This window comes from Ursus arctos, unplaced genomic scaffold (genome assembly GCF_023065955.2).
Source record: "Ursus arctos isolate Adak ecotype North America unplaced genomic scaffold, UrsArc2.0 scaffold_3, whole genome shotgun sequence".
In the NCBI taxonomy this organism is placed as follows: Eukaryota; Metazoa; Chordata; class Mammalia; order Carnivora; family Ursidae; genus Ursus; species Ursus arctos.
Window position 1 is genome coordinate 74,830,474 of NW_026622985.1, and position 20,355 is coordinate 74,850,828.

Genomic DNA, 20,355 nt, shown 5'->3' on the forward strand with positions numbered 1-20,355 from the left:
ATTCCTTGACTTCCTTTGCCTCAGTAATCTCTCTGTAAATTGAAATAATAGTGACATCAATATCGTATAAATGATATCTAGAAATACATCATATAAATTATATCATATATAACCTCACATCAAGTTGTAAGAACTAAATATGATTATATATAAAGGGACTAGCTCCTTTAAATATATTTAAAGCAATTACTTTGTTTTATTTTGATGTCACAGGTATAAGAAATCATATGCTTCACCATCTTGCTAATTAGTAGCGTAACAGATGTGTACTCTAAAAGGGTAATATTCTACCAGACAATGGCTACATGTCCTATTTAAACTACTGCTTGCTGCTGTCAAGGACTCTTTCCAGTATGCTCACGTGATTTATACAGAAAGGGCACAAGTTATTATTTATATTGACCATATATTCCTTTAAGAACTTATGAAGAATATCACTGCATTACTGAAGACACATGTATTTGAAACTTTGACAAGAAGTCCATGGCAAATAGACCTTGTTTTCAAGGATAATGGTAAGATTGCAGATTGATGGGATGTAATATTGAATCTAACATCACCAAAAGTGACTCACATGTTTTTTTGGAGACTTCTAGAACTTTTCAAAGAATTTCACTGTAAGTCTTACTCTTACTTTTCCAACCACACTAGAGGATGAGGGGATAAAAAGACCTTAGAAGAAACCCTAGACTACCTCTCACTATTGGAGAAAGGGAGAAAATCTGCGACAGGGCAAGGATCCTCATAGAAATGTTTGTAATTGGGTTTCTCCAAACCCAGATTTTATAATATAATCTCCATAGAATAAGGCAGAAGACACACAATATTAGACAACACTTAAATATTTTCCAAAACTAAAGAAAACACTGACAACAGAATTATGAAACCATGTCTCATCAAAAAGAGAATGTCAATAAGAAAACGAATTATCAAATTCTGGCATTTAAAAGAATGGATATTAAAAATTCACTAAAAGGACTCAATGGTAGACTGGAGCTGGCAAAAGAAGCCATGCGTATGAAAAAAGGCAACTGAGGTTATCCAGTCTGAGGAAAAGAAATAAAGGAGGAGGGGAAGAAAAAGGAGCAATGATTGGCTCAGGGATCGCTGGGATTCCATGTATGCAGCACCACCAACATACACAAAATGGAAGTCTCAGGAGAAAAGGCAGAAAAAATATTTGAAAATGTAATGGCCAAAAACTTCCCAAATTTGATGAGAAGCGTTTTTTTGTTTGTTTTTAAAGATTTTATTTATTTGAGAGACAGCGAGAGAGAACGAAAGAGCATGAGCAGTGCGGAGGGGCAGAGGGAGAAGCAGACTCCCCACTGAGCAGGAAGCCAGACACGGGGCTCAGTCCTAGGACCCTAGGATCATGACCTGAGCTGAAGGCAGACACTTAAACCACTAAGCCACCCAGGTGCCCTGAGAAATATTAGTTTTTACATCAAAGAAGTGCGATGAACTCCAAGGAGAATACAATCGAAGAGATCTGACAGAGTCACTATTCCAAAAAAACTTGTGGCCTAAAAATGAAAACTCATGGCATAAATACTTAATATTTTACACCTGTGAAAAATTTTGACTGGGTCTGAAAGAAGAGGATTCTAACATGTGTTCTAGCTACGTTGCATCAAAAATTAGTATCTACGGGAATTTTAAAACAAGAAAATATTTCCTTTCTTGCTTCCACTCCACTGTTAGATATACATCATTTCTGAAGCAGACTGAAGGTTAAACTCATTCGGTATCTATGTGTGAATGCTGTGAATCATCATCAGTTTATAGATAAGGAATTTGGTGATCTCTGTACTTTGCCACTGCTGAGAATATTTATATTTAAAATAACGAATAAAACATTGTGTTCTGTAAATATAAGGATGATTTAACATCAGAAAACCCACCAATGTAAATCACCATACTGATGGTTAAAGGAGAATTAAAGTACTACTAATTTGATATGAGAAAGCAATTGCATTTGATAAAGTTTAACCATTTTTGGTTTAAGAAATTTAGCAAAGCTGCATACCAAGAATATAAAGCAAATATTCTTAATAAAAAAAATCTTAGATACTGTGATGGTCGATTTTATGGGTCAACTTGACTGAGCCACAGGGTGCCCACATATCTGGTCAAACATTATTTTGGGTGTTCCTGTGAGGATGCTTTTTGGATGAAATTAACATTTAAATTGGTAGACCAAGTAGACTGCTCTCTCTAAAGTGGGTGGACCTCATCTTGGTTGAAGGTCTGAAGGGAACAAAAACCTGACCTTCCCTCCAGTAAGAGAATTCGCCTGACAGTCTTTGAACTAAAACATCAAGTCCTGCCTGATGGCCTTCAAATTGGGACATTGGCTCTTCCTGGTTCTAGAGTAACTTTGGGCCTTCAGACATTAGCTCTCTAGATTTTGGAATTGCCAAACTTCATGGTTCCATGGGCCAATTCCTTATGATACATCTAATATAAACACACACATTTGTGTATCTTATTGGTTCTGTTTTCTGGACAACCTAATACAGATTTAGTTCTAAGACTGGGAAAACGCAAGTTTGCCTGCTGTCACTTCTAAGTAATATAGCACTAGCGGCCTGGCCCATATTATAAAGGAAAGGACATAATTAAGAGGAAAAAAACCCTATTACTTGCAGATGACAGAATAAGAGAATTGATCAAGTTAGCTTACTACAAACCAGGCCTTCTTTTATATCACAAAAGCAGAAGTGGAGGTGGATTTCCCATGAGGTGGGAAAACTGGCTTGTTGAGAAAAAGTTGGAGGCCTTTCTCATGCCATATTCCAAAGGAAGCTCTATACGGATTAAAGACCTAAAAATAAAACATAAATGTATAAACCTAAAAGAAGAAAATGGAGATTATTTCTGTTTAGAGATGGAGGACACTTTTAACAGAACTCCAAAAGCACAAATACATGGGAGGAAGACTGATGGATTTGACTACTAAGCATTTCTGTTCAAGAAGGTTATCCAGCAGGTTATAGATCAAGAGGATGTTGGTAATAGTTAAAACCAACAAAAGATTATCTAGGACCTCTCTGCTAACAGAGTAGACAAATATGGCTATTTTTATTTATTTAATTTTTTTAAACCTAGGCTCCACGCTAGGCTTGAACTCAGGACCCTGAGATCAAGACCTGAGCTGAAATCAAGAGTGGGATGCTTAACTGACTAAGCCACGGAGGCACCCTGTTATTTACATTTAAATTAACAAAAATTAAGTAGAATAAAAATGCTGGCTCCTCAGTTATGCTAGCCACATTTTAAGTGCTCAAAAGTCATGCATAGTCCCCACACGGTGATAAATCCTGAAACAAAATAATGAAAAAATATCAATACCCCGAGAAGCTAAAAGAAATTGAGGAATTCAACTTAGCATCACAGCAGTTTAACCTACTGGACGGTCCAGGTACATATTTCCATCGCTGAAGTTCTACTGGACAATGTTGATATAGAGAAAGGACATTTGCAAAACAATGAAAAGAATTTAAAACAAAAAAGTGAATTGGCAGGGAAGAACGAACACATGAATCACAAAAACAGCAGCCTAACTAGTGGAAATGCATAGGGATAGATTTTCAGGCTGATGAAACATAATAAAACATTATTTCCCACTCATCAGAAAAAGCAAAAATTAGAAATGTACATGTACTAATTTGGGGTAATGATACAGGGAAGTAGGACTGTAAATAGGAACAGATAATCTGGAAAGCAATCCCGGAATACTTAATGAAATTAAGTACCTGTATTCTCTGCTACATGGCGGAGAAATTCTTACATAGGCCTACAAGTGGACACAAAGGGAGACAATTGGAGCACTATTTATTATGATGGACTGGAGACAATTCAGGTGTTCATCGTTGGAGGACTGCATAGATAAAATGTGATAAATACCATGGAATGTTATATAGTAAGAAGCAATGACCTAGAATATATGTAACAATGTACATAAGTCTTAACTACTTAATCTCAAACTTAAATACTTCAGTCCCGAATTTTAAAAGTCCACTAAATCATGACTACATTTATAAGTTGCCATGTCGTGCTAACAGACCTTGTAATTCATACATTATAATGTAATTGTGTTGACATCATTATTCATTAAAGGTTTTTCCCAAATTGTGATAAATGCCAAAACAAAATATCAATATCCCTGAAATCTGAAAGGAATTTAGGAATTCAACTAAGTGTTACAGCAATTTAAAAACCATACTAAGTTTTACGATTTTATGAACTCCATTCGTTCAAGTTCAATAATCCAATAAAAATTAAATTGTACCAAATTAAAGAAACATTAAAAATTTTATGATTGTTAACCTTTCTTAACCATAGATCACTTTAACAAAGTCTGTTGTGGGTATGCTGTTGAATTTGGAACTAAATTTATATCTCAGCTCCTACAAATATTCAAACTAATTATTTCAGAATGAATGTAGAATGACACTTTAATTAGTAATGCGTCTCCTGGCAATTAAGATTCTCTTACTTGTCTCAGCAATTAAAATGGCAAGGCATATTATTAAGGTCCCATGATTCTTCATACCTCTTCCTGACAATTACTATGAGAAACATTAGAGGGATGATCACAGCTATAATCCATTCACTGAATATTTGGTAGCGGGATAAACACTTTCTCCTCCCTGCTTAGTAATTTTTCATTTCATGCATATTACCTATCAATCATTAATGCAATTTGTACTCTGTATCACAAAGTTCAATTTTTCATTTTATATAATTTATTACAACCAACTGATTTTGTAGAAATGCAAATTGCAGGAATAATTTTAATTAAGAAATAATTTTTAACCTATTTATTCATGATATGACTTTAATGGTCAGAACATTAATGTATGTGGTTGATGGTAGCAAAAATATCACTGTGAAAATGAGACCTCTAAAACTACTATAAATCAAATATTTTAATATAATGAAGATATATGCACAAAATTGTTAATACTGCTGATCAGAGAATACAGAAGGACTTTCACTTTAAACTTTTAAACACCTCAATTTTTAAAAGTATGAGGTAGACTTCTATGTCCTTTTTGATGATTCCCTTATAACTCATTTTTATAATGCCCATTACTACTATGATATGAAAACATCTCAAAGTTACACAGAATATATAATTCTATACCATAAAATTAAAACATGGCACCTAACATTTTCATTCTCTCAGATCTCCTTAGTAAGTCTAATGTGAACAATATAGTTGTCTGTAATTAAGTGCAAGTTTTGGAAACAGTAAACAGATCTTATCAGAAGTCCACAATTGTGTCTTACTTAAGGCCAAGGCAAAGACTAAACTTACGGGAAACTTGTCTTCCTTTGAATAAAAAGGTGTATTTGTGTCCAAAGCTAAAAGTGGTATGGCGAAGCATAATAAGCTTATCCATATTCTCTGCAGTGTTTGCAACCTGAAACATTACCTTCCTATGCTCTTGTAGCTATCTTACTCATTTTACAGTTTTACTCATTTCAGGTCCATCCTTTTTTTTTTTTTTAAAGATTTTATTTATTTATTTGAGAGAGAGAGAGCGCGCGAGCGCATAAGCGCGGGAAGGGTCAGAGGGTGAAGCAGATTCCCTGCTGAGCAGGGAGCCCGATGTGGGACTCGATCCTGAGACTCCAGCATCATGACCTGAGCCGAAGGCAGTCGCTTAACCAACTGAGCCACCCAGGCACCCCTCAGGTCCATTCCTTAATCATTGTTTAAACTGAGGTATAAAGGACATACAACATCGGTTTCAGGTGTGCAGTATAATGATTCGATACTTGTATAATTTGCAAAATGATCACAGGAAGTCTAGTTAACATCCATCACCTCACAGTTATGCTTCTTTTTTTTCTTGTGATGAGAACTTGTAAGATCTACTCCCTTAGCAACTTTCAAATATGCAATACAGTATTATTAACTACAGTCGCCATGTTGTACGTTACATTCGCATGACTTATTTTATAACTAGAAGTTTGTACTTTTTGACTCCCTTGACCCAAGTTTTCTGCCTTGGTCATCACAGCCTACATCAGCCTAGAAATCTGGATGATCAGGTTTGATCAGCTTTCCTCCTATAGCTTTTTACATTTCATGAGAGGAGTTGAGCCCTCTCATCCTCCTTAAATATGTGCCATATTTGTTTCATGTAATGTTCATAAAAACACAATTTGCACAATCACTACCTACTGGGACAATATTTTTCAGTAAACAGATATTGTTCTCAAATAATCATATTCTTGTTCTTTCACTGACCAGAGTGACCAATGAGAATTATACTCAACTGACCTGAGCAACACTTCTGTGTGTATGTTAAATACCCACCAAGAGTAAAAAAACAAAGACTGTCTATTTTTTAAAACTGTTTTTGAATTCTGGTATAAGGGCTTTTGGAAACAGCTTCAAAACCACTAATCAAAATAGATTCTGTGAACTACTTATTTCTGATATCTTTTCAACTGGGATGTCAAAATCATGGAAGAAGCAATCCCCTGTTAGACCATTACATTCTCTCTATACGATTGTGTTCTATTTTGCCAGCTTGTTCTCCGTTTCTCTTCATTTTCTAAGCTTCTGCTATTAGGTTAACAGCTGTTCTATTTCAGTGGGGAAAGAAAAAAGCTCTATTGTACCTAATGTATTTCTCCTGCTGATTAATGTTAAGTATCACTACTTTTTTTTTTTTTTTTAAGTAAACTCCATCTCCAACACGGAGCTTGAACCCATGACACTGAGTACAAGAGGCGCATGCTCTGCTGACTGAGCCAGCCAGGCAGCCAAACATCACATTCTTAGAGCAAATCTTACCCATCCATTCTTTCTCTCAAAGAGTCTCACATGGTTATCAATACATGCTGTTGAATGACTCATTTGATAAAACCACACCTGTATTAACAGCCTGGTCAAACAGTGGTGACTAATATGCTCCAGTCTATAAGGAGCTAATCATAACTGGACAGAGTATGAATGGTTATTATAATTCTATAATAGAGAATGTTCAGGGTATCTATGAATGCAGATTCAGGATACCTAAGTCAGCCTGAAGTGGAAACATGAGAAGTATCAAGTAATTTTTATACTGCCTCTTAATTTAAAAGTACATAAAAAGCAACTAATTGCCATTATTTAATTTGTATCCACTATGTTCTGAAGCCTATGTGCAAAGTAACAAAGTGAAAGTCAGGATCCCTTCCCTGCCTTCAGAAGATAATATAGCTATGCATAGAAAACAAAGTTTATGAGGGGCGCCTGGGTGGCACAGCGGTTAAGCGTCTGCCTTCGGCTCAGGGCGTGATCCCGGCGTTCTGGGATCGAGCCCCACATCAGGCTCCTCCACTATGAGCCTGCTTCTTCCTCTCCCACTCCCCCTGCTTGTGTTCCCTCTCTCGCTGGCTGTCTCTATCTCTGTCAAATAAATAAATAAAATCTTAAAAAAAAAGTTTATGAAAATCTAGCAAAAGAAGGTAGTAAGTGGTAAAAAGCAAAGATGATAAAAGAATCTTACAAGTGGAAGCAATGTATATTGCTATAACTGTTGCTAAAGCTTGAAAAAGGGCAGCATTATCTTAGATAACGTTTACATTGTCATCAGTTCAGCAATTTTACTCTTAGGTACACTCTCAAGAGAAACAGTATATATCCTCCCGGAGAGCGACACAAGACACTTCTGTTAGCACTGTCTCAAGTAGCCAGAATCTGGAAATCACTGAACTGCCCATTTTGATAAAATGGTCAAATTATCACATAGTTATAGAAAGGCATATCATACAGGAAAGATTACATACATAATTACATGTACAGACAACTACAGCCTGGGCCAAGGATTAGGACGAATCCAATTCTTGATCTGATGTGTACAAGGAAAAAAGTCAACAGGCTTCAGTAGCAAGACAAGAGTGAACAGTAGCAGCCTTGCTGTGTAACCTATCACCCTAAAACTTAGTACCTTAAAACATCAATCATTTATTATTTCTCATAAACCTATTTTTCACTGAGAACTACTACTGATCCAATCAGGGCTCTGCATGACCCCACTCATCCATCTATGGGTCAGCGCTAAATTGGCCAGCTGGCTTTGTTCATTTCGTTGGGGCTCACTCATGTCTCAGACCTTGGCCAAAACAACTGGGCTTCTTCATTTCTGCTCTTGTAGTGATCTAGCCCATACGTATCCTCATGCTAAGGCAGAGAACAAGAGAGGAAGTGAAAATGCATGAGTGCTCTTTCAAGCCTCTGCTTGTGCCAAGTTTGCTATTGTTCCAGGGGCCAGAGCAAGTCCCATGGCTGGGCCCCACATTGGAAGGAACATATAGGGTAGAAGTTGTAGTTTAGGGAGTCCATTTATTGGACAATCAACCTACCAAGTATACAAAGAAGGAATTTTCTAAATAAGCATATCTCTTCCTTCAATGTCGCAAAGGGCGTTCTGGCTAAGAATTTTACATAATGTTCTAGGCAGACAGAAGGAAGGGAAGCCCACTCTTCCGGTACAGGACAACCCATGACAAGATGACCAGTTCCCTCAAAACCACGGGTGTGGGGACAAAGTAACTTGGCAGTAGTGAACATTCTGCTCCTGAAGATTAGAGAGAAAACAAATTACTCTTCTTGGCACACCTGTACTAGTGCGAGAACACATGTAACCTAGTACTAGACCGGTACTAGGTTAAGTGAGAGCGGAAGAAATAGGGTTGAGTTAGTAAAAGCATGGTCAGGTATATGAACAGACTGATTTTGCTGAAGGCAGGGGTTTGTGTTGAGTACCTTAAGGAGAAAAGGCTGGAAACGATTAGATGGGGCCAGATTTTTTTGACGAATTAGAATGGCAGGCTAAAGAATGTGCATCTAATCCTATTAGCAACAGGAAGCACTAGAAATTTTCTGGTAGAAATAGAAATAGTATTCTGAAATTCCTGAACAGTCTGGAAGACAGGTGAACACAGGCAGATCAGTACAAAAGTTGTTGAAACAGGTTTTTTGGGGGGGCGGAGCGGGCAGGGTAGAGACTGAATTAGGGTTGGGAGAAGAAATGGAAGGGGATTTGTCTGTAGGAAAGATAGGGATTAACTACTATGAGCGAAGAGAAAGTGGTTAAAGACAAACCTGAAGAATTCACTGGCAAAAAATGTTACCAATCTCACCAAGGTGGAAATAGTGGATATTCAAAAATTTTTTTAAAGTTTTATTTATTTATTTGACAGAGGGAGACAGCCAGCGAGAGAGGGAACACAAGCAGGGGGAGTGGGAGAGGAAGAAGCAGGCTCCTAGCAGAGAAGCCTGATGTGGGGCTCGATCCCAGAACGCTGGGATCACGCCCTGAGCCGAAGGCAGACGCTTAAGGACTGCACCACCCAGGCGCCCCTGGATATTCAAATTTTCTGACTGATATTTGGTCTACTGCTATATTCCTCTAGCCCACATTCAAATTTTAAAAAATTTTCAGAAGTACTGATATATGAAATAAGCAAAGGCACTAAAATACTCATATCTTTATAAAGGCAACACACTGATTTTTTAAGTCACGAAAGTAAAATTTTCTTCTGATGTGGATATTAATGTACTATCCTCAAGGATATGAAGGATCCCAGGATGAGTGATTAGACATTTTAATACTTACAAACTCTGTGCTCGCTCTGTTCATGTCATCAACACTGGTATTGTTAAAGTTGTGATGATTCTTTTTACAATCAGAACATCCATCCATCCATCGAGCTGAAACAAATTCATTTGCTATCCTCCCCATTATCAACTTAATGATTTTTAGGCATTTCAAATACAGTCTCGATGTGGAACCATGGCTGCGATGTGATTTGATGTCCCATTACCAATGCCCCACTTTGCGAAACTCTAGCTATGGTCATAAAGAGAGGATTAGCAAGTACTCCTTAGGACTGGATGTTCTTTGTGAAACGGACGTCAGGACTAAATACACTAGTAGAGGAGTTGGGACTACTTTTGAAGAGATTTCTTTTAATTGTTTCTGTATTTTCAGGGGCTGTTCTACCCATCACTACTTTCCACTAACCCACTTTCTTCCCTTTGGATCTGTCATTACCACCCCCCCCCCCCCGACCCCAAACCTGCTTTGCTCTTTGTCAGGGTCTTCCAAAGGAGGCCAGCTTTGCAGCAATATATGTTGACCAAGTTTTTCTGCTGCTATTGTGTTTCACTACCGCCAGGCTTCATCCTGTTTTCTAGTTCACGGACTCTTCAGGCTCCTGAATTTCTTCCTGCTTTGGATCCACACTGGGCTCTGACCCCTTTACAGTCTTTACACAAGCTGACAGGAGTCAGACGGTCTTTGCTTGCTCCCTCCTCCCTGCCACCCCCTTCCCTCTGACAGATCCCTGACCTTCCTGTCTCTCATGATCAAGGCACTGACTTTGTTCTCGTCAGTTGTTGGGGAGAATATTTTCATGAAGTTTTTTTGGAGCCCATGTAAATGGAGTAAAAGTGTTTATGAAACAAAATCGACAGAATAAATTCTGAAATAAATATGACTTTCAAATCAGGAGTTACTATAGGAGAAAAAAAGCCAAAGGACTTTTATTGATTCCACAAAGATAGTATAAACAAAGCTCAAATCTAGTTTTCTTTTTTGCCTTTAATAAGTGTGGTTATATATCATTCTCGTATACGAAAACTGTCCTACAGTTTCACCACATATCACAGAAATGGTCTAAATATAAAATGTTGGCAGGTAATAGATATTACAAATCTACTTTCTCCATCATAGTTAGGCAAAAAGCTATTAAAGGAAGCCTCACAGTAGACAATAAGGACTTTGAATTTCAAGTTCTTTGGACAAGAATTTTTTTTCATTAAGTCTTTAGATTTCTAGTCCTATAGAAGTCTTTGGACTAATAAAAACTGTAATTCCTCTGGAGAAAGACTTTGAAGCATATTCCAACAAACTTACAGTGGTACTAATTAGATAATGCCATAATTTGAAGTTTATATCCAATCAATTCAACACTTTTTTTGAATAAAAAAGAACTGCGAACATAAATTCTACATTCTGTTCTTTCTTTGGAAAAGAAAACACTCGCTCTAGTATTTATTTAGCGTGTACTAATCAGTAGGCAGTTTTCTAAAAAACCAACTAGGTATAAAAGTAGCAGGAAGACAATGAAAATTTTCCTCTGGAAATTAGATTTGGTTGGGGGGGGGCTAGTCAACAGCAAATCACCCAAATTGAGATAACACAGTGATGAGACAAACAACAGCCAGTAAATATATCAGGTAATGAGAAGAGCTTAAAGAACGAAGCCTGTTAGGAGAGAAAGCTGGCAGCGAGGAGGAGAGAAAGCTGGCAGCGAGGAGGAGAGAAAGCTAGCAGCGAGGAGGAGAGAGGGGCACTATTCTGAGGGTGGTGAGGACGGGCACCTGTGCACCACACGTGTGTCAGAGAACCGACAAATGTTGGGGGCAGAGGTGGGGGAAGTTTCGGTGTCCACCAACTGGGAAGGCGCTGTACCAGGAACCAGCTGAGAACATTCAAGCAACATCTTCAGAAGCCCCATCGCAACGATGCCAACCTCTCCCAGCGATTATTTTCATAAAAATCAGCATATTAGAGTAATTATTCAACTACATGAATGTCTTGGATGCTATGGTAACTGTAAAATACAAGTTTCTGAATCACTAAGTATTGAATCAACTTTTCAATCCTTCTTTAAATGAAACGTGTAAAACCACTTTAAAACACAAATTAAAACTTACTTGGTATATAAAAATTATTGAGATCAACAACTTATTGAAAAGAGGACAGATTTTAATACCGCAACTAGGAAAACCTGACAGACTGCTTAGAGCTATAGAGGATCCGTGCTCGTCTAATGATTTACACAAGAATATTAAAACTGAAATTAGCCACTGCCCTAAAAACATAGAAGACACCCCTAGTCATTTAAAATAACAGGCTTTGAAAGCTTTTGCCATTTAAAAAATAAATTTAGAACTTTTCCCTTTATTGTAGCCCAGCATATAGCCTACTCTTCCCGCTTGCTATGCAATAATCTCCAGGTGGTTTTTTGTTTGTGTGTGTGTGTGTGTGTGTGTGTGTGTGTGTGTGTGTGTGTGTGTGTTTAGAGCTTGAGCCTGCTGAGCACTCTTATATACTATTTTCCATTTTTCTCCCTTTGGACATAGAGAAGGCAAAATAAAGTTAGCAGCAAAAAATACACACATGAACTACCACCACCACCACCACCTACACCCATAACAGCTGTCAGATAAAAACACATTAAAGCCTAACAATTAAAGCAGAGGGCCCTAATGGGGGACATAATTTTTGTACTCTGAAGAAATTAGGATTTGCGCACCATTTCCCCATCTGTCTTTGAGCATTTTCTTCCAAATAAAATCTAACAATGTGTTTAAAACTAGAAGGTTTTATTACAGCTCATGGGACTATAATTTTTTTAAAATGTTTACTCTGCTGATGACTGTTACTAGCTGATTGGGCACCTCTCGGGTCACAGGCACTGTGCTGCATGCTTTAGGAGGACATCTCGTTTCTTGCTCAGGACAATTCAACTTTATTGTGGAGAAAAGTGAGGCTATGAGAAGTTAAGGAACTTGACCAAGCTTGCCTAAAAGTGACAGGGCTCAAGTTTGAACCCACGTCTAACTCCAAAGCCTGTGTTCCTAACCACTCTGTACCCCTGCCTCCTATTTATGGAGATGTTCTTAAAGAGAATGATGTGGCTTGCAAATCATTTACCTGTTTCCATCCTATCCCAAGAATATGAACTATTTCTATTTTACTTTTCCTAGGACATCAAATTTTAGGTTTAAAATAAAATTGAAAGAAATTTCAGATCTGGGAGAAATCTTAAAAAAAAAAATTTAGTGAGCTCAATATGCTGTTTTAAAGATGAAGAAACTAAGGAGTCATGTGCCCCCAACCCAGGGCAACCTGCAGGCAGAGCTGGCTAGAGCCGAGGTCGCCCAGTCTAGGTCCCCTCTATTGTTCGGGAGCGGTCCTCATAGGTGCCTGAGAAGGAGCAAAAGAAAGTTGTCAGAGGTGGGGGGTGAGATGGAGATAGTGCCTTTTTTTTCTTTATTCAGTTAATTGTTAATGGGGTTTCTAACACAGCTAGTTAAATCACAGCGCAACAGGCTTGTTTAAATTCCTAGAAAGACTTTATTAGAATCACATGGAGGTTTGCTGCTTGGAAAGTTTCATATTCCCTTTTAAGACCACCTGTAATCTTGGTGGCGGGGGGGGGGGGGGGGGGGGGGCTCTGGGTGGCTCAGTTGTTAAGCGTCTGCCTTCAGCTCAGGTCCTGATCCCAGGGTCTTGGGATCTAGCCGAGCCCCTTGTCGGGCGGGAATCCTCTCCCTCTCCCACTGCCGCTGCTTGTGTTCCCTCTCCCTCCATCAAATAAATAAAATCTTAAAAAAAAACCCAAACATACCACCTTTAATCTTTAGAGCATCCTTTTTGGATAAGGCAGGAAGAAAAGGAGGAGAATAACCTAGAGTCCAACAAATTTCTCATCAGCTCAACTTATTATCAACTTATCTCACAGCCATAGGAAGCTTAGAAAAGGAGTTCTACTACACATTCATCAACACCACCTGAGACCCAAGGCCCGGAACATTCCATTTCCTGACATGCACTTCCGAGTGGTATTCTTCTAGGCATGATGGTTGCACAATGGGTGAGAAATACTCGAATAGTGAGTAGGCTCGTCTATTATATCCCATAGAAACTAACTTCAAAGACTGGAGGACTGACCCCCCCCGCCCCCTCCCATCAAGATTGAGTGATAGGTCATCTTCAACCCTAGATTTGAACACATTGTAGTTAATGCCTATGTCTCTCTTAGCTAAAAAAATCCTAAGATTTTTTTTTTTTTAAAGGAATGGATTTTGAGAAGAAAAAAACATGGGGCAGACAGGTACAGAACAGAAAATACAAATGTAAGCTGTTTTACTAATTGTTTTATTGCCACAACAAATTTGCACAGAGAATGACCTGTACAAAACACAATAAAGGTTCAAAATTGAGGGGTTCCCTTAGACAAGGCTGAAGATTTCAGTCTCTGGTATTTGGAACTTGGGGTGCAGTCCCTGTTCTTGGATGGCTCACTGGGTGTGTGACACCGGCCTTGCTTTTAACCAGATTGAAACAGCAGAATGGCCAGCTGGCCCAGGTAGAAGTAAACAAAGTGTTTGGTTTCATGTGTCACACGACTACCAAAGCTCCTCCCTTTCCAGGATGCAGGGCCAGGTGGGGCTGTACTCACTCCTTAGTATGGTCCACAAGCACCTTCTCTACGTCCTCCTCCTCCGACGCCCAAGCAGCACACTCCACCCAGTCCTGTTCTGTCTCCTCTCACATATCCGCATTTTTGATCATGGCCTTTTGGTCTTTGTTTTGTTTGATATTTTAATTATTTAATGTTTATTTTTCTTTCTTTTATTAAGTGTCTCAACTCAAACATATACTTTCTTTAGGGTTTTATCAATAGCCACAACACATTATTACTGTGAGCTAGCCAGCTAGTCCTGTAAGCACGTTGTACACATTAAGATACTACTTCTCCAAATATGAAAAACCCACAGCGAACATCATACTCAACGGTGAAAAACTGAAAACTTTTCCTCTAAGATCAGGAAGAAGACAGGGATGTCAACTCTCATCACTTTTATTCAACATAATACTGGAAGTCCTAGCCACAGCAGTCAGACAAGAACTAAAAGGCACCCAAATTGGTAAGGAAGAGGTAAAACTGTCACTATTTGCAAGATGATGTGATATTACATAGAGGAAAATCCTAGAGACCCAGCCAAAAAACTGTCAGAATAAACGAATTCAGTAAAGTTGCAAGAGACAAAATATACAGAAATCTGTTGCATTTCTATACAATAACGAAGTAGCATAAAGAGAAATCAAGAAAACAATCCCACTTACAATTGCATCAAAAATGCCTAAAAATAAACCACCAAGGAAGTGAAACATTGGTACTCTGAAAACTATAATACAATCGTGAAAGAAACTGAGGATGACACAAACTTACGCGAAGATATGCCATGTTCATTAATTAGAATACTGCTGAAATGTCCATGCTACAAAAACTCTCAATGCAATCCCTATCAAAATACCAACAGCATTTTTCAGAGAACTAGAATACTAAAGTTTGTATGAAACCACAATAATCTGATTTTAAAAGGGACCTGAATACACATTTTTCCAAAGAAGGCATACAGAAAAGACATTTTCTAAAGACATGAAAAGATGCTTAACATCACTAATCATCAGGGAAACACAAATCAAAACCACAGTGAGATATCACTCACACCTGTCAGAATGGTTAGTATCAAAAAGAAGTAAGTGTTGGCGAGGATTTGGAGAAAAAGGAGCCCTCGTGCACTGTTGGTAGGAATGTAAATTGGTGCAGCCACAGTATTGAGGTTCCTCAAAAAATTAACAACAGAAATACCACACAACCCAGTAATTTCAGTACTGGATACTTACCCCCCCAAAATGAAAATACTAATTGGAAAAGATTTAGGTACTCTATGTTCACTGCAGTATTACTTATAATAGCAAGAAATGGAAGCAACTCAAGCACTGGATAAAGAAAATGGTATCTATATACAATAGGATATTATTCATCTATAAAGAACGAGATCTTGCCACTTGAAACAACATGGATGGACCTAGAGGGTATTATGCTGCTAAGTGCAATATATCAGAGAAAGTCAAATACCATATGATTTCACTTACATGTGGAATCTAAAAAAAGAAAAAGAAACAAACAGAAAAAAACCTAGATTCTAAAATAGAGAGAACTTCTGGCTCCCAGAGAAGCAGAGGAGAAGATGAGTGATATAAGGAGGATTAAGGGGTACAAACTTCCAGTTATAAAATAAGTCAGAGATGAAAAGTAAGGCATTACACGATACCATAACAACATTATATGGGGACAGATGACTACACTTAGGATGAGCACTGAGTATAGAATTCTCAAAGCTACCACGTACACCCAAAACCAATATAATATTGCATGCTAAAAAAAATACTCCTCTGAACAATTCTATGAGGTAGGTTCTACTAACATTTTCATTCTGTAGATGAGAAAACTGAGGCACAGACAGGTTTCCTAACTTTCCCAGGGTCCCACAGCTATTAATTTGGTAGAGCCAGGATGTGAAGGCAGGTGGTTTGGCTCCAGAGCTCATGTTCCTAAGCCATGCTGACCCTTTAAATATCAGATGGACAACAGTCCTTCAAGGCTCACCTTAAGGAATCCTCTCAAATGAATTTCCCTAACAATCAGATATTTGGCACAACAAATTTCTATTTTTAATTAGAAGAAAATCTATTTGATCTTTAGTTTGATAACTGCATTCTTTGATCATAACAGTAAAATCTGGAAAATAAAGAAAATTTCACCCATAGTTGCATTATTCTATTTAGTGTATTTAGTCTATTTCATTTATGAAGTTTTAATATGCATCTGTTTTCTGGGTTTTTTGTTTTTGTTTTTTTTTTTTAAGAGAGGGAGGGGGAGGGGCCGAGGGGGAAGGAGAGAGAGAATCTTAAGCAGGCTCCACACCAAGTGCTGAGCCCGATGTGGGGCTGGATCTCACGACCCTGAGATCATGACCTGAGCCGAAATCAAGAATCGGACACTTAACCTGACTGAGCCACCCAGGCGCCTCTACGTTCATCTGTTTTTTCACTACTATTATCAAAATACAAGCAATTCTGTAACTACAGTGTATTTTTCAGATTCATTTTACATAAAGGCAGCCTGATGTTTCAGTCAGTCTTCATACTTCCCTTATCTTGAGAAGATTCAAATAAACCCCAAATGTCCCATCTTCCCAGGTGTCCTCCCTTCTACCACCTCTATTCACCCTGAACTCTGCACACCGTCTCTGTGTAGGCACACCACGGAATGAGTGGAATATACCCTGGAGAGGTGAGGGAGGAAATGATCTGATAAGTCATAAATTTCTGGGGGGCTGAAGGGGCCATTCAAATTTCCTAGTCAGATGTCCCCCTAGCAGTTGATGAAAGCAGGCCAGGACAGGTGCAGTGACTCACCCCCCCCCCCCCCCGCCACCACGGTAGCGACAGACCTGGGACCACAGGCACAGGTGTCCTGGCTGTTACACTGGTACTTGTTCTACACAACTACTACGCACAGTCTTCCATCGGCACCACCACTCAGCTACACGTATCAGAGCAATGAGCTAAAAGCAAGTATCTTTAAATAAAGTCCAAATTCTTCCTGACCTCCCACAAGGCTCACTTAACGAGCCCAAGGTTTTTGCTTTATACACTCAGTGTTAATATTATAAAACTTCTGGATGTGTGCAAAGAAACAAAAAGTACTATTCCATCAGTACATAGTACAAAAATTTTATGGTAAGGCATCAATTGAGATGGAACTGACCTATTATAATTCTGTATGTTAACTGTTTATAAAATTATATAGTATTCTTAAATAGTTTTCACTGTAATTTTTTTTAATGCTACAAATTAATTAGGATAACCTATGAATATGGTCGGTGGGTTCTGAAAGAAAATTTTAAAAATCCTCATATTTCACTTTCAATTTTTTGGCCTGATTTCCTTTTAGATGCTCAGATAGGACACTGAAGGATACTTAAAAAGCAAAAGAGCATAGTTATTTGATGCATGAAAAAGAAAAAAGTAACGTAGGTTAAAATATTACGCCCTGGAGAAAAATCTTGAGAATAAGAGGGTGTTGAACAGAAAGCCACATTTAAGCCTAAAGTTAAAGGAAAACTAATTTATTACGGGAGAAATCAGAGAAGTTTTACAAAGGGAGTATAAGTTAAAACATTTAGCTTAGTGATCATTAAAGCCATGCTTGAAAATGTTTCTACCATTATTACATAATTAGTCACTAGTAAATTAAAATGAAATATAAAGTTCTTAATGATTTAAATTAGCATACAGAAAGGGACGTGAATATAAGGTATTTGGAAAAACAAAGTTGGCTTTATGGCTTCTTCTTTTTATCATTCTACAACAGTTACACCGATGTTTATAAAGTATCACAGACAGACTTCTCTTCTGAAAGCTGTATTTGGAAAAAAGGATGATTTATTAAGATCCTAGCAAATACTTCGTTAGAAGTTTTGGCAAGGCAGTAAGAAGTGGGATTTCTATGAAATTAGAATAAGTCAGAATAAGGTAAATTCACATTGGGAAGGCAAATAACCCTACCTATAGGTTCAAATGTCAAAACATGGTTATTTTAGACAAGGACATGTAGGAAAATCATTCTAAAAGGTCAACTTAAATCGAGAATCAATGTTTTCCAGGGAAAAAACAGACCTGTCCTTTTTGTAAGGCCTGGACCCTCTAAGCAAATGCCACCTGACAAAAGTAAGATTTCCTTCTCTTTGATCATGAGACTATCCCCTAAACTAATTGAAGATCATAAGCCTTAAAATCATCAACAACGCAGTTTCACTGGAGTGCAGTCATTTCATGAGTAAATGCCACGTTTGACAGCATGACACCCTAGCCCCTGAATGCATGGCTGGTGGACTCCCTGGAAAAGCACAGGACAACAATAATGCAGCCAGGTTGGTGTTTACACTGTTTTTCCTGCTGGAAGCTGCTACGTACGGTCTCTCCCCTGCAGCAAGAAACAGGCCTAGTGCCTTTTAAACCTTTATCATATAAAGTAAACAGAGACTTTTATAAGTGACAATTATAAAATATTTCAGTACATATGTTTGATCAACAAATGTTTAAATAGCCAAGCATGCCTCTGCACAAAGAGAAACAGGAGACTTATGGGACAGTGATTTGGCTAATATTTCACCTTACCAGCTCTTAATTGTGAAAAACTCTTACAGAGCTTTACACTCATGAAGTCTTCATTCATTTTTTTCCTATAAAATAATCAGTTGCATGCAGACCTCGGGCAGATCCTGGTCGTCTGCCTCTATGTATTTGTGACAACTTAATTTTCTTCTTTCTCCTTCACCATTGTAGAATTGTCATTAGAGTCATTTGTCTTATTTAATTCCATTTTATTTTACCTTTGTTTTGACTGAGAAAGTAACATTTGAATTAGGAAAATGTTATTTAATAAAAACAGGAACCGTATTCTGAGATTTTAAGTTAATACTGTTGTTTAGCCACTAGGCTATGCTAAAGGATAGTCCATTTGTTCAGGAACACTTCTGTCTTCCAGCTACCCAAAAAAAGGAGGCAAATAAATTTGAAAACTGGATATGAATTATTTAGCCATTCAAAACCTAGTTGCTAATTCATTTAACAGATATATATGAGTTTATATAATTAGTTTATAGGACATATTCCAAAAAAATAAACGGACCCTTTTAAAAAAAAAATCACATCTGTGTCATGTAGTAATGTCCAGTTTGGTTTTAAAAGGATGAAATCATCTTTGTGTTTATTTTATCCAAACTAAACATGCAGTCAATCCTATTTTTAAAAAATTATAATGTCTAGTCATGGACTGGTTATCAGGAACATCAGCTTTTTTTTTCTTTTTTTAAAGATTTTATTTATTTATTTGACAGAGATAGAGACAGCCAGCGAGAGAGGGAACACAAGTAGGGGGAGTGGGAGAGGAAGAAGCAGGCTCATAGCGGAGGAGCCTGACGTGGGGCTCGATCCCAGAACGCCGGGATCACGCCCTGAGCCGAAGGCAGACTTAACCGCTGTTCCACCCAGGCGCCCCTAGAAACATCAGCTTTTTATCAGATATGTTTTTCTGCTTATAAAAAGGTTATTTAAAAATGCAACAGTTGAGAACCAAACACATTTATTTTAGATATTTTTCACATTAAAATTATACTTTATTCTCTAACTTGTGTTTAGAACCCTTTGCGTTTCAACTTAGGAATGCAACTTACTGCCATTTTTTCCTTAAAACTCTAAGGAGTACACTACTATTTTCATCAGCACATTATATTAATACCTATCCTTGATTGCATACATTGAGGGCAGTAGGATTCAAATATGCTTAAGAAACTCACAGTGCAGTTGGGGGCACAAAAAATAAACACTGATGAAATGTATTGAGGGCCCACACAGGTGCTATATATGTGATGAATATTCATCTATTTACATGTTATAATGGTTCACATAAGAGATGCCCACATTCTTAGAACATCCAACAGGTTTTATAACTAAAGACCCAGAGGATTTCAAAGTCTAGTTCTCAAAAGTGCTCTGAAGATGAAAATCCATCACCCTCCCAATTTATTGTTTAATCCACTTGATAATCTCTCTATAAGAGGGGTTTGCCATATTTTAAAGATAAATTAATCTTTTCTTAACTTGTCTCTTTTTCAATTATTCATTACTCCTC

General features: G+C 37.8%; 1 protein-coding gene and 1 pseudogene across 10 annotated transcripts in view; both read right to left on the bottom strand.

Moving 5' to 3' along the window:
• The window catches only part of CADPS2 (calcium dependent secretion activator 2), a 513,662-nt gene that overhangs the window by 196,806 nt on the left and 296,501 nt on the right, over nt 1-20,355 (bottom strand). The window lies entirely within an intron of this gene.
• Nucleotides 13,286-18,897, bottom strand: LOC113265697 (dynein light chain 1, cytoplasmic-like; annotated as a pseudogene).